The sequence below is a fragment of the Crinia signifera genome, chromosome 1 (genome assembly GCF_055691185.1).
Source record: "Crinia signifera chromosome 1, ASM5569118v1, whole genome shotgun sequence".
Taxonomy (NCBI): Eukaryota; Metazoa; Chordata; class Amphibia; order Anura; family Myobatrachidae; genus Crinia; species Crinia signifera.
In genome coordinates, this window is record NC_139217.1 from 220,307,111 (window position 1) to 220,323,673 (window position 16,563).

At 46.5% G+C, this 16,563-nt stretch overlaps 1 protein-coding gene across 1 annotated transcript in view; it reads left to right on the plus strand.

Annotated features, from left to right (window-relative positions):
* Window positions 1-16,563, plus strand: part of LOC146027253 (tropomyosin alpha-1 chain-like) — a 314,841-nt gene that overhangs the window by 292,794 nt on the left and 5,484 nt on the right. The gene's annotated exons all lie outside the window — the stretch shown is intronic.

Sequence of the window (16,563 nt, forward strand, 5' to 3'; positions counted from 1 at the left end):
TTGCATATGTAGACCCTAGTAATGAGCATGTAGGTAAGTGGCACTTATGTGGCATAATATGTGATGAGCATTACAGTGTGCGGTATAATGTGTAATGGGCATCATGGTGTGTGAATGTGTAATGAGCATTACAGTATGTGAATGTGTAAAGGGCACTAGTGTGTAATGGGCTTTAAATTTGAAGTAAACAAAACAAGCCACGATGTGTTTTTTGTGTGTGTGTTTGGGGGCCCCAACCATATTTTTGAACCTCGGCCCACAACTCGCTTGTTCCGCCTCTGGAGGGGCCAGTGCAGTGGATAGCGCTGCTGCATGCGGCGTGGACGGCTGCTGATCGGCAATGGCCTGGGACTCATTTTATTTTATATAACATACATGGCCTGGAGAGGAGGCAGGACAGTAGCCGCTTGGTGAGAGGCCGCATCCAGTAGCAGGCAGGGCACTGTTCGCCGGGGAGTGCACTGGGAGGAGACGGGGCAGCGGACTCTGTAGTGACGGTCTCACTCTGAGTCTGTGATTGTATGTGCATCGGGACGTCATGACGTCACCTCGCACATTACAAGAGGCGCAAACTATGCTGGGGCAGGGTGGGAGAAGGAGAACAGGAGAAGCCTGTGTTGCGCAGCAGTTGGAGTCCTCAGTCGTGGCTCCTGCTCCCCTGAGTCTTGCTCCGAGTCCGCTCACAGCAGCAGAAGACTATTCTCAGCAGTCCAATGGCTGTGGCATCAACTAACTGTGCAATAGCATGAGGGAGGGATGGGATCAATAGGAACAGTGTATGCATGCATGTATGTATGAGAGTGGCGGTGTATGTATTAGAATGGTGTATGTATGTATGAGAGTTGCGGTGTTGTATGTAAAACAGTGGTGTATGTATGTATGTATGAGAGTGGCGGTGTTGTATGTAAGACAGCGGTTTATGTATGAGATTGGTGTATGAATGTATGTATGTATGAGAGTGGCGAAGTATGTATGAGAGCGATGTATGTTTTAATACAAGATTACAGTTAAAAAAAAGTCTGCAGTAAATTGCTTTGTTGGCTAGCATTAAAATCATCGGTAACACTAACAACGGTTCTTGTACGGCACTAGCCATAGTGCCGTAGTGTAGTTGTTAGTTGGGGGGGTCGGGGGCCCGGAACCAGCAAGCCTGGCAGGCCATTGTTGCATGTGGTATACTATGTAATGGGTGTGTGACGTGTGATTGGCATTATGGTGTGAATTTTTGGGGAGCGCCTGCGGCGCGCACTATCCCAGTTGTCCCTGCTTTACAAAAATGTGTAAAGCCCTGACATGATGTGTAATGTGCATTACAGTGTGTGGCATTAGTTTTGCCTGTCAACAATTTATCTAAGTATAGTGATGTAATAATCCTGCCTAGTGTTATATTGGCTCCGCCCTTTATTGATTTGTTGCCACCCACATGAGGCCACTTTCAGAAAATTTCCAGGGCCACTTTTAGTTCCCAATCCGCCCCTGCAAATATGACACTGTTAACTGACCTGTATCAGAGAGAATTTAAAAGAAACCCTTATGTGCATATAGGGCACTAATTACAGGTCAGTTAACAGTGTCATACTTGGGACATCTGGCCGGAAGAACTGAATATAGTGTGCAGTTTCACACAGTGAGGCACAGTGAGCGCCTATGATCACCCGCTATTGTGTGCACTATTGTCAGCCAAACTATACAACAACCCCATTATTCTATGCTCCATATACACCCCCAACGTATATTCTAAAATATTTTTTAGGAAACTTATTCAACTTCTAATGCCACACAGTAACTCCCCTATTATTTTATGTGGGGATTTTAATCTAAACCCTCACCCTACTTTGGTAGTACGAGGTGCGATGGATCTATCCAGACACCCACCTCGAATAGATATTCCATTTCTACTAGACTCTTTACATCTAATAGATGTATGGAGAGCACTCCACCCCACGCAAAGGGAATACACCTGCCTCTCTGCAGCCCACCAAACATTATCACGTATAGATCTTATTTGTATCTCAGCTTCGTTATTTCCAAATGTTAAAGATTCAGAAATACACCCGCTAGTACTATCGGATCACGCACTTACACATGTTAAAATACAAATATCTAAAGAGATTTCTTCCTATAAATCCTGGAGATTTTCCGCTCACATCATTAACTCTGATCCCTTCCGCAAACTAGTCTGATACATTTACAGATTTCCATACCCACAACTGCTCTACACTTGTAACTGGATGACCGCTAAAGCCATCCTCAGAGGGAATATTATACACTACGAAGCTAAAAGGAGAAAATCCCTTTCCTCGTCATATATTACCACCTAGAAGACCTTGACTGAGGCCTATGCCTTATATATTTCGGACCCGAGTACACTGAACAATGTAGACTACACCCAAGCCAAAACCCTCTTAGAAGACACACTATTAGCCATGACAGACAAATTGCAATTCTATTCTAATTACCAATACCACAGGTACTGTATGGTAACAAGACAGGAAAATTACTTTCCAGCATCCTCTCCTCTACACGTCCCCCTATGTTAGTGAACCCTTTAATTCAACTCGATGGTTCCACTACTCCATCTAATGCCCAAATATCCCAAACACTGGCCCTTATTCTGATCGGTGCGGCCGGATCCGAATATGCGGCCAGGACCGTGCGTCCTAAACCCCGCCTTCCATACGGATCGCCAACTCCGTCCGAACGCGGTAAGAAGCTGTCTGAACGGACCGCACGTGTATTTCTCATGAATACACCTCCTCCATCTCAGGGAACCTCCCCCATCATTCGATGGTCGCAGACCACACGGGCATTTCTCCGTGCAAAAGCAGGGATCTGGGCGGGCAGCTGACATCCGGCAATGTCATATGTCCGCCCCCTACACGTGCGTCACGGCCGCATTACCATACGTACGCCCAGAGTTTTCATGGGAACGCCCATGAAACGCGGGGTGTAAACATATGGTAATGAGCCCACACAGCCCAACAACCCCTCTCCACCCCCTGTTCATAGTGTACACATTTCATGTGTCCCGCTCACACATGCGCAGAGACGCCTCTACACATGCGCAGACACAAAACATCGGCGGCACGAACGCACGCGGATATTACCGCACCAACCAGAATAAGGGCCTATGTCTGATTTTTACTCGAGTATTTGCGCAGCTCCACAAAACCCGGAACAAACCATGCCCATTACAGGAGTTGATCCCACCCCAGCCTCCGACCCTCCTCATCCATGGTCCACTCTGACCTACCCCCAACTGCCTTCCACATATGTAGAATCCCTCATCAGACCAATCTCTTTGGAAGAAGTCACGAATGTGATCTCCTCCTTGAAACTAGCTAAAGACCCTGGCCAAGATGGATATTCTGGAGACTTCTATCGTATGTTTCCAGATAAGATAGCCCCGATACTTGTCTCAGTATTTAACTCCATACTGTCACAATCCAGGTAAAATAAACACTATTTTACCTTTAAAGTGTCTCTCCAGACTGTCACTGTGCTCCAAGTCTGGATATCCTGTGTTGTTTGTCTGCAGATCACAGCACAGATTCTCCAGAGTCTCTCCAGTATTACCTGATGCTGCAGCTGTGAAGCAATACCTGCCTATGCCTCAGTTCATTACAGCTGCTCTCGTTACAGACCTCAGCCATGCAGCTTCCCTCCTGGTTACTGGCCAGTCAAGTCTCCTCCGACCTGCAGCTATAAAAGTACTAGGTGGACTCCTGCTCTTTGTCAGAGCTTCCATTATCAACCATCAGGTTAGATCAGGGCTGGGCAAGTGCGGCCCTCCAGATGTTGATGAACTACACATCCCAGCATGCCTTGCATCAGTTTCAGCATGGCCACATAGCAAAACTAATGCAAAGCATCCTGGGATGTGTAGTTCATCAACATCTGGAGGGCCGCAATCAGGGCTGCCAAGAGAAATCCTGGGCCCCGGTACAACAGCGTCACGGGGCCCCCCTGGAGTGGCGAGCAACAGAAAAGAGGTGTGGCCATTAAAGGATATAGGGGTGTGTACCACACCATATACCCTTTATGCAACACAATAGTAGACCCCTTATACTTTCCCCTTACACATTATGCTACACAAAATTCAAATCGATTACTTGCCGCCCCGTTCGTATGCAGCAGTGTGGACAGAAGCGTGGGGTGGTGGATATGGGTTGCGCCCATGGGAGTAAGGGGTCGTGGCCACGGATGGGCAGATAGCGGCAGGGTCCCTGCGGAGGATGGGAACTAGGTAATAGCTACCATCCTCCGCAAGGACCCCACTGCTGTCTGCCCATCCGTCACAGGGACCCTCTGCCCCCCTGCGCTGCCCAGACCCCTATGCCATACAGCAGGGGTGGCCAGCCCACGGCTCCTCTCTCCAAGATCTGTGGCTGGCACGATCATCCCCATTTGAAGTGCCGCCTCTGGAGTATAAGGATCCCAAGCTCACACACGCAGCAGGGAAAGCGGCAACAGTTCTTTCAACCTGCTGGCAAGAAGCAGCAGATGCCACTACTTGCGGTATCGCCGAGCTGAGCTGCCGGTATCTGCTGAGTCCCCCAAAGCTACAGCTCCGGTGCCAAGAGCAGCTGCATTGTGATGGCCAGCGGTATGTGCACCTGGAGGGAGAGGGGGGATTGTGTCCATTAAACCTCTTTAATCTCATGTGATCCTGGGCAGTATGGTCCCACCCAGATCGCATTCCATATATGATCCGTCATAAATGGGCCCCATGTAGCCTGTTCCCTTCACACACATTGGAGGTCATTCTGATTGACCACAAAGCTGCAAAATTTGCAGCTTTGCGGGTCATCTAAATACCTCAGATTTCACGCATGCGAACGGATGTTTTACATCATCATCGATTTGCAGCTTGTGTGCAGGGCAGTGCGGTCGCCGACCATAAAATGATTTCTCAAGCGCTCGCAGATCTAAGTCAGTCTCTGCTGTCTTAGATCTGTGGTGCTCCTGTACGAGAAGAGGGTGGGCAGCTGACATCCGGTGACATCAGCTGCCCTCCCCCGGCACCCACGTCATGGGAGTTCCCATCGGCGCAACCCATATCCACCACCCCACGCTTCCGTCCACACTGCTGCATGCGATCGGGGCGGCAAATAATCGGTTTGCCGCGCCCGCTCACACAAAGTGGCTGCACATGCACAACATCGCTCCCCTGTGTGAACGTGCGGGGGAGCGAACCAACCTGAATGAGGGCCATAGCCTGTTACACACACACATAGCCTGTTCCTTCACACATACAGTACATAGCCTGTCACACACACACACATATACATACATAGCCTGTTACACACACATATACATACATAGCCTGTTACACACACACACACATATATACATACAAAGCCTGTTACACACACACACACACACACACACACACACACATACACATACATAGCCTGTTACACACACACATAGCCTGTTCCTTCACACATACAGTACATAGCCTGTCACACACACACACACACACACACACACATATACATACATAGCCTGTTACACACACATATACATACATAGCCTATCACACACACACACACACATATACATACATAGCCTGTCACACACACATATACATACATAGCCTGTTACACACATACACACATATATACATACACAGCCTGTTACACACACACACACACATATACAAAGCCTGTTACACACACACACACACACACACACACACACACACACACACACACACACACACATACCCTGTTACACACACACACACACACACACACACACACACACACATATATATATATATATATATATATATATATATATATATATACATACAGTATATACAAAGCCTGTTACACACACACACACACACACACAGCCTGTTACACACACACACACACACACACACACACAGCCTGTTACACACACATATATCCATACATACACAGCCTGTTACACACACACACACACACACACACACACACGCTTTTTGTCTGTTCCCCCTGTCCATAGCCATGCATTGCGGGCGGCATTACCTTTTGAACCAGGAACTTGGAGCAGGAGCAGGAGCAGGCAAGCCATCGCTGACCGGGCTTGGGCAAATTTAAAAAAAAGGTGTTTTTTTTGTGTGTGTCGGGACCCGGGCCCCTCTGGCAGGCCCGGGCCCAGGTAAAATGTACCCGCCCCCCCTGCCTCTCGGCGGCACTGGCCGCAATTGCCCAGCCCTGGGTTAGATGTACCTATGTTCAAGTGCTATACCAGCTCCTGCACAGTCTGACTCCTACAGTGCTCGGGCACTGTCTCCTGCTGCTTCCAGGCTGTTCCTGTCAGCTATCATTCCTGTCATACTTCACCTGCATCCTGCACCTGTGTGCCTCCAAGCTCCTTCACCAGTGTTCACCTGTTCCTGCCTTTCAAGACCCTGCACCAGCGTTCCTACACCTGTGTGTCTCCAAGCTTCTTCACCAGCATTCACCTGCGTGCTTCCAAGTTCCTGCATATCCAACCATCCAATCTCCAACCATCCAATCTCCAACCATCCAAACTCCAACCACTTACCTGCACCTGCAATTCCGTTATCAGTTACCTGCACCTGCAATTCCGTTATCAGTTACCTGCACCTGCAATTCCGTTATCAGTTACCTGCACCTGCAATTCTGTTATCAGTTACCTGCACCTGCAATTCCGTTATCAGTTACCTGCACCTGCAATTCCGTTATCAGTTACCTGCACCTGCAATTCCGTTATCAGTTACCTGCACCTGCAATTCCGTTACCAGTATTATTGTCTTGTAAATTCTTCAATAAAGACTTATTTATTATTTCATCCTGTTGTCCTGGTCACGCATTCGGGCCCTCCTTCATGTGTGAGTGGATGCCTAAAACCCTTTACGGGTTCCCAGGGTAATACGCCTGCCCCTACGCCTGAGACTTCCCACCTCAGGGGAGACAGTAAGCTCTGACCTGAAAATGAATCCAGACGGCATTTCCCCACCTACCAGCCCTGTACAGCAACTGGCCGCCCGTTTGGCTGATCAAGAAGTTGTCCAGGGTCAAGTAATTGTATGTCTACAAGATATCTTGGCAAGGCTGGATGGACAGTCCACTCTCCATGGATCCCCAGTGGAATTGCCACTACCCATGTCTCCGGTTAACCGGATCCCGCCTACTGGTAATCAAGACCAGTTTAAGACTTTTATCTCTCTCTTGAACAGCTACAAGATCTTTTCTCTAAAACCCTTCAGTGTACCTCAAAACTTCTGGGTGACCCTCCTGTGACACCAAGACCCTCCATCCCACCCGTTTCCCAGGAAACATCATCTCCGTCCATCTTAACCACTGTAGCAGCTACTCCTCATGGAAGAATTAGGCCTCCGCCTCCTTCTTCAAGTGAAAGTCTTCCAACTAGCCCGCAGCGAAGGTTATCCGAAAAGGAACGTGAACGTCGCAGAAGCGAGCATTTGTGCTTTTACTGTGGCAGTGCGGACCATCTGATTGAAAGCTGCTCACTCCGCAAACCTCGCAAGGAGGTTAAGTCTAAGGTACTCTCGTCTTTCCCTGTATCCTCTATTCATGACAAAAGTGTTATTAATAAAGAGACATGGCCGTTTGTCAGTTATCTTCTCTGAGTGCATCCAGCACAGCCCAGCTTCCAGATGGGCTACCTACAGTATACATCCTGATTTGGTGGTCTCTGGGTTCAACTCAGGTCTACTCGTCAATTCTGAGTTTCTGCCGGTCCCAGCCGGATCAAGCACATCCAGACGTAATCTGGTTCCAGCCCCAAGTAGGGGTTCTCAGTCGTCTGCCCCGAGTGGGTGTTGTCAGTCGTCTGCCCCGAGTGGGGGTTCGCAGTCGTCTGCCCCGAGTGGGGGTCTTCAGTCTTCAGCCTTTGGTCCTCATCCGGTATCATCCGAAGGCCCAAAGACTCCTCCGGTTTCAGCCGGTTCAATCGTTTCCAGTTGTAATCTGGTTCCAGCCAGCCCAAGCTTATCAAGAATCAATTCTGTGCCCGCTATCAACTCAGAGACTCCATCAGTTTTAACTGATTTAAATGACTGCAAGTACCTTCCTGGTCCTTCTGATAAATCAGGTCAAGAATTGATTTCAGCGTGTACCACTACTGATTCATCATCTTCTGAGCTATGTCTTCAATCGGCAAATCCAAGTGGGAGCTATCATTCCGCTGCCAGCGCTGCATGCTCTTGTTCATCAAGTTCAGTGTGTAACTCCGGTGCTTCGACCCAAGTAGAGGCTACAAGCATTCTATGTAATCCTGCTCAGTCTCCCAAGACATCCAATCTTCCAACCATCCAATCTCCAATCATCCAATCCCCAATCTTCAATCAGTTACCTGCACTTGCAATTCCGTTACCAGTATTATTGTCTTGTAAATTCTTCAATAAAGACTTATTTATTATTTCATCCTATTGTCCTGGTCATGCCTTCGGGCCCTCCTTCATGTGTGAGTGGATGCCTAAAACCCTTTACGGGTTCCCAGGGTAATACGTCTGCCCCTACGCCTGAGACTTTCCACCTCAGGCATGTCACACACTTAAGAATGGCCACATTCCTTCACAATTTATTTCTGCAATAATTAAAGTTCTGCCAAAATCAGGGAGGGACTTCTCTCCCAGGATCCTATAGACCAATATCATTGTTGAACTGCGATTATAAAATCCTAACTAAAATTTTAGCCGACAGACTAAACCCTGCACTCCACTATATAATTCACTGAGACCAGACAGGCTTTATCAAAGGTAGACATAGATTTATAATGCTCCATATTTCCTTACTCCCTGTGTCCTGCTCACTTTGATTCTAGGATATATTTTCATCCTCACCAATACCTTCCCTTTCTCCTCTTGTCTTGTCTTGTTCAGTCTTGTTGTGTTTATACACCTGCTTCCCCCCCCCCCCTCAACAATTGTGTATATATATATATATATATATATATATATATATATATATATATATATATATATATATATATATATATATCTATATATATATATATAGATATATATATATATATATATAACTATGCTTTATAGTATGCTTTTATACTTCATGATGCTGTGAAATCATGGCATATTGAAGCCTTTGCTATAAGCTATATTTAAGTATGTTGATAGATACAAGAATAAGATGGTTTGAGATATCAGTTATATGTTTTATATGTTTTACAATGATCAGTCATAGTGGTAGATTATGTTACTATATCAGTGGTTCCCAAACTGTGCGCCTAGGCTCCCTGGGGTGCCTCTGAGCACTTGCAGGGGTGCCTCAGGTTGGTGGTCCAGAACCAATTCAAATTATTTATGGCCAATGAAATAGTCCAAATCAGTGCTTGTGGCTTCCAATTAAGAATATGTGGGTAAACAGAAGTGAATCCTGTTTCTCACCACATAACTGGACCTAAGGAAAACATTTTAATCACACCTTACTTAATATCAGTAACGAACTTTTGGCCTAGGGGTGCCGTGAAAAATATTCTGATACTTAAAGGTGCTGCAATTCAAAAAGTTTGGGAACCACTGTACTATATAATAATATGTCTACATATGTATGACGTCAAACTGTACCATATATTGCTTGGTTCAAAAAATATAAATAATTGGGACTCTAGCACATGCATCTTACACGAGTTTCTTTTTTTCAAATGTCTTTTTCCTGTCTCCAGGTTAGACTAGGTAGTGCAGGTTTGTTTTTTGCTAGGGCTTACCTCAGTGATTTATCCAGCAATCGCCTCTGCATAGCCGGGCGGGATGGGGTGGCTTCCTGGGGATAATTAGACACTTATTAGGCAGCGTCCTGCTCTAAGTGTCGGTGCTGTAAACCCCCATATCAGGCTGAATCCTAATGGGTTTCATCATTCCCTCTCCGTGTCTGACCGCCTCCCTCACACACGGCTATCTCTGGGCAGCCAGAAGTCGTGTGCTTGTGTGGGCGGAAGCTGGCGTAGGGTGCGGAAACTGTATGCCGGGTGGAGGCCGCTATTGAGGGCGGAAGTGATGAGGCGGCGTCTGCTGGTCCTCTCTGCGCATGTGCGGGCACCTGCTCTTTATATGGATGCTGATTCAGACACTATGAGCTGTAGCTGGTGGCTGGATTACCTACTGCGCTTCAACATGGATCCATAAATCAATCCTTCTTCCCCCAACCTCTCCGGTTCCGTGGAGAAGTAAGTCCTCATAGAGGCACAGTTATTTTGTTTCACTAAAGTGTAGTCATAGGTCCTTTTTCTCTTATCAATAGTATGTCTAAAACTAAACATCTGGCTAGAATCAGAATCCACTTTATTGGCCAGGTATACTTGCGTATGCTTGGAATTTTTTGTGGTAACATTGCAGCATCAAGCAGGGAACACAAGGGGGGTGGGAAGAGAGGCATAAACATACATCACATACATTTCACATATATCTAGAACAGTTTGAGTTAGTATTTGGTAAGATCTTTCCTGCACGCTTATTGACCCTGGCTAGGTATAGTTCTTGGACAGTGGGGAGCTCCGCCCCAATGATCTTTTCTGCCATCCTCACCACTCTTTGCAACCTTTGTCTGTCATTCTCGTTTGCTCCTCCGAACCAGATTGTGATCGAGGAGCAAAGGACAGACTCTACTATGGCAGTGTAGAAGATGAGCAGCAGCTCCTGCGAGATGTTAAATTTCTTAAGTTGCCTCAGGAAGAACAACCGCTGCTGAGCCTTCTTGACAGTTGTAATGATGTTGGGACCCCATTTGAGGTCGCAGGAAATCTTTGTTCCTAGGAATTTGAAGGAGTCGACCCTCGACACTACTCTGTCAGATATTATGAGTGGGTACATGGCATTTGGTTTCCTTCTGAAGTCCTCCACCATCTCCACCGTTTTGAGGGGGTTGAGGTCAAGGTTGTTTCCGCTACACCATTTAGTTAGCCGATCCACCTCCCGTCTGTATGCCGACTCGTTGCCATCCAAGATTAGGCCAATAACCGTTGTGTCGTCTGCAAATTTTATAATTTTTACTGACTGTTCTGCTGAGGTGCAGTCGTTTGTGAGGGAGAAGAGCAGAGGGAGAGGACACATCCTTGAGGGGCACCGGTGCTAATTGTGCATGTGTTTGACATGAATGAGCCTGTTTTCACCGACTGTTTCCTTTCAGTCAGGAAATCAGTGATCCAGGAGCATGTAGGTTCTGGGACTCCTAGTGAACGGAGTTTTGGCTACAGGATGTGAGGGACGATAGTGTTGAATGCTGAGCTGAAATCAACAAATAGTATCCTTGCATAGGTGCCTGGACTGTCCAGGTGCTGTAGAATCTGGTGCAGCCCTAGGTTGACTGCATCCTCGACACTTCTGTTTGCTCAGTAGGCAAACTGCAGGGGGTCGAGGTGAGCATTTGTCACAACTCTCAGGTGGTTCAGCACCATACGTTCAAGCACTTTCATGAATACCGATGTTAGTGCAATCGGCCTGTAGTCATTGAGGTCTTTCGCAGTTGAGCTTTTGGGAACCGGGATGATAATTGAGCCTTTGAAGCAGGTGGGGACCTTGCACATTTCTAGTGAAGTGTTGAAAATCCTGGTAAAGATAGGGGTGAGCTGTGTTGCACAGGTCTTGAGGGCAGATGGAGACACTCCATCTGGGCCTCCAGCTTTCCTAGGGTTGACCCTCTTGAACATTAGAGTCTGGGGGTGGCAGTTTTGGAAGGAGGGTGGGCAAGCCGTTTTGCCACGGTCAGGGGTAGGACTGATGCAGGTAGCTTCCTTCTCGAACCTGTAGTAGAAATCGTTCAGCTCGTTCACTAGTTTCTGATGCATGGTGGAGGGGGTTCGAGAGATCTTGTAGTTGGTTATAGCTTGTATGCCTCTCCAAGCTAATGCGGGGTCGTTGGTTGACAGGTAGTTCGCCAGCTTGTCAGAGAATCTTTTTTTTGCAAGCTTGATTGAGTTGACCACTGAACCATGGCTTGTTGTTGTTGAAGGTGCGTGCTGTTTTGATTGGCATGCACAGATCCTTGCAGAAGCTGATGTATGCTGTCACACTGTCGGTCAGATCATCTAGGTTTGTAGCGGAGGATTGAAAGACTCCCCAGTCTGTGCATTCGAGACAGGCCTGAAGCTTCATTTTTGCCTCGTTTGTCCAGCTTTTGACTGATCTGACCACTGGTTTAGCTTACCTTAGCTGGTTTAGTATCCCTTTATTAAGACATAACAAGTGAAATAAAAGTACTTACATATATAGATGTCAAACAGCAAAATCAATCAGTGCAACGACCACCCGTGCTGGCCCGCGGCGGGGTACTGATGACGTCATCGGCGCTCAGGCAGCGGCGTGTACTGACTCACCGGGGGGCGTGTGTCCATCACCGTGTTCCTGGTAACCAAGGTGACATGTCAACAAATTGTGCAATAGAGGGAGATAACCTTGAGTGTAAATGCTATACCAAAGGTGCAATAAGTGAAAGTCTCCGGCAGACCACAGAGTACAGAAGGTCACACAGGGGGTAGCGAGAAGGCATAGGTAATGTGTATGTGCCTGCGCGATAAGAACGCTGCAGTGTGTGACTAAAATAAGGTAGCGGTAACATAATTGCCACCAGCGGCTAAATGAAAAGTAGATCTAGCCATCGTACATGGTGCTGAATGGCTGGAATACGTAACTAAGTGCTGCCTGTTGGCTGGATATGTGTGGTGCTGAATATGTGTCAGTGCTGAAGCAGGGCGGTAGTTCCTGGCTGCTCTGTGTATTATGGTATGGTGTAGCGGGCAACCAATGGTTGCTCCGGTGTGAACAGTGTTGGATGTGAAAGAGCATATCTCTATATAATGTAGCTGAGTGGTGCGTGTATAAATAAAGGAGGGAAAGGTGCCGTGTATAAATAGAAATAAAAATAAAGGTGCGAGTGAACTATATAGGCGTGCAGATTAACTAAGGACTTGTGTGCAAAACCGAAAGGCAAAGTTATAGCTATGGATTACAAAGAAAAAGAGGAGGAAGCTCGTGATTCCTTGTTTGAGTACAGAGTTGTTAAGACCAGAAGTTTTCCTGCTTTAAAGATCTGATGATCAACCAGTCGCAGACTGTTGACAGAAAATTCTCTAATTACAAAAGAGTGGAGTAGATTTTCCTAAGTATTTGAGAAATAAGGTGGATGCAGCATTGTCAGAAGTGGTATCTAAGGCAACAATTCTTTTAGAGGATGGTGATAATCTCAAAGACAGTATGGATAGGAAAGTAGAAAGTGCTTTGAAGTTACATAATACTTCGGCAGTGTCTCTTAAGGCTGGGGTCACCGTGGCATCAACTTCCATGGCTATGAGACTATCGGGTTCGACTATGGCCACTGACATAGAAGAAAAAATCTCAAGGCAATATCTCCAAAAGAATTTGAGCATCATGATGAAACCTATAGATTTCCTATGTGAGGCGTTAAATATGCTGCCAAATCCATGGCCGCATGGGTGACATTGAGACGTGCTATCTTGTTACGTAGCTGGTCAGCGGACGTAAATTCCAAGAACCACCTGTTTTCTCTTCCTTATGAGGGATCATTTTGGTAAAAGCTTGATTCAATTATACAGATGGGTCGGGTCTCATCTTTGCAGGGGATGGCGATGGCGTCGCCATCGCCATCCCCTGCCCCGCCGCCATCTGTATGCCGGAAGGGGATGTGCGCGCGCTTCCCCTTCCGACGGTGCTACCCTCAGTCGCCCGGTGCCCACACCGGGCGACCGCACCCCCCGTAGCCTCCTCGGGTCCCCCCCCTGCCCCTCGAGCGGGAGGCGGACAGTATTGCTTCCGCCTCGCCGCCCCGTCGCCCGGACACCGAGACGCGCATGCATGGGGGACGCACGAGCATCTCAGTCAGATGGCGGCGCCGTGTTGCTGGCGATCCGCCAGCAGCATGCTGCTGGCGGATCGCCAGCAAAGACGGGGCACGATACATCTGTACAAAGAATGTCAGGTGGCAAGTCGGCCAGACTACCGCAGGTCAAGAGGCAGCAGTATCAGGGTCAATCAACCAAGCAACATCTAAAAGAGGACAGGAGCTATAGACACAGAAGGTAGATTTACGTGGGGCTCAACAAGACAGTCATTTTGTCAGTCCTCTCAGGAGAGGATATAGAAAATTCTGACAATAACGGCATGGAGAAGATTACTTCTGTAGGAGGAAGACTATCAGAGTTTGTAGATCAGTGGGAAAATTCAACTCAGGACAGGTGGACCCTTTCAGTACTGACGTTACAGACTGGAATTTGAAGAATCCCCTATAGGGAAAAGAGTTCTGAAATCAAGAGATCCAGTGACCTAAGACGAGGTGTAGAACCAGTTCTTCTTGGTGAAAGAGGAAAAGGCTTCTACTCCAAGATGTTTCTGGTTGGGAAACCTTCAGGTGCGATCCAAGCAATATTGGATCACAGAGATCTTAACAAATACGTCAAAGTAATGAAGTTTCATATGGAAACAAGTCCATACTGTTAGGGATAAATCACTCAGATTTTATGGCATTAATAGACCTAAAAGATGCCTATTTTCATGTACTTATTTGCCGAAAAGACAAGAAGTTTCTCAAGCTGTGCGTTCTAAATTATAACCTTCAATTCACGTCTTCCATTTGTCAAGGACAATGTGTTTTTTCCAGAATCAGATCAGAGATACTCACTTAAGGGTGCTCTCAGACTATATGACAGTGATGGCTTATGTCAATTGTCAAGGTGGAACCAAAAGTGTGGCATTATAGGAAGAATTTTCCAATATCCTGTCATGGGCAGAATGAAATCTGCTTTCACTATCTGCTATGCACATTCTGGGAAAAAGCAATACAGTGGCAGATTTCCTCAGCAGGCAGCACATGCTGCCAGGCAAATGGAAACTGAATCAGTAAGTGTTTACAGAAATAACAGAAAGATTTGGGATCCCTCAAATGTTGGCGACAAACCAAAACAGGGAGGTGCGTCGTTTCCTTTCGATGTGTCCGCTCCCGGGATCAGAGGGAGTCTGTGTTTTCCCTGAAGTGGAACTTCAGTTTTGCATATGTGTTCCCTCCTTTCCCTATGATTTCCCGAATCCTAAGGAAAATCAGGGAAGAACAAGCCACAGTGTACTTTCTTTCAGGTCCAGTCGAACTTGGTTTCCAACAGTCCTCAGAAGGGCAATTCAACATCCTCGGAGATTACCGGTGATTCCCAATCTGCTGCAACAGGACCCATTAGTTAACCCAAACATCCAGACTCTGAGTTTGAAGGCATGGATAATGAGTGGTCGATCCTATTGGGGAAAGGTGTGTCGTACCACATAGCTCAGTTTCTCATGAGAGCGAGGAAGAGAGTTTCTTCAAAGATTTATTATAAGGTCTGGAGAAAATTATATCCAGAAAATATAAGATTTGGAACACCTTGTGTTTTGCAGTTCCTCTATGAAGGATTCATGCAGGGGCTAGCGGCCTCAACCTTGAGGGTCCAAATTTCTGCCCTGTCCATTTTCTTGGACAGAAGATAATCAGAGGATCCGCTTATAAAGAAATTTGGTCAGGCAATAAAGAGTGCGCCCAAGAATTAAAGATCCTCTGGCTCCATGGGACTCGAATTTAATCCTTAATTCCTTTATGTCTACACCATTTGAACCTCTGGAACAAGTTCCACTAAAATTTGTTACCTGGAAAGTGTTTTTTCTAACAGCCATTACTATGGCCAGGAGGGTCTTGCAGGCCCTATGGTCAGAGCAACCATACCTGAATATCTTCCCTGAAAGGGTAGTACTAAAAACGAATCCTGGCTTCCTTCCAAAGGTAGTTTCAGAGTTCCATCTAAATTAAGAGGTCGTTTTGCCGGCCTTTTTTCCCAGATCCAAAGATGAACATGAAGAAAAACTGAATACATTAGGTATGATTAGAGCATTTTCAGTGTATCTACTTAGAGTGGAGAAAATACGAAAGACAAAACAGTTGTTTGTCCTACATTTAGGGGCACGGAAATGAAAGACAGCCTCTAAAGCGACGATTGCTGGATTAAGGAAGCAATTTCATTTGTCTATAAAGAAAATGGTCTAGAAATTCCTGAGAAGCGGAGGGCACACTCCACCAGGGACATTTCAAGATTGTGGGTTAGGAGAGCACTGCTCACAGCTAAGGACATTTGTGCTGCAGAAATGTGGACCTCCATTAACACTTTTTTTTAATCATTATAATGTGGATGTATCTCCCTCCCACTTTGAGAAGGTGGTGCTTCAACAAGCTGTATTGTAATTATATTTTATTATATTATTTAAGCATCATCTAGTGTTGTGTTATTTTTTTTTTCAAGTCTCCCATCCTTGTGAGTATGCTTTGGTACATCCCAGAGTAAAGGCTGCCATGGAGCGTGAGGAAGAAAGCTGTAAATTATATTTACGATAAATCAGTTTCTTCCGAGCTTCTCCATGCCAGCCTACAGTTTCCCTCCCTTTAGTAATATTCCATATAGGAGACACTCAAAAGACCTACAGGAGGAAGGAGAGGAGACGCGTCCTGTGTATGCACCTTTTAGTGCATCATAATGGAATGGAGAAATTGCACAGCTGTAATTTTTGTCTAGGACAGGGATAAGGGAACCTATGGCCCT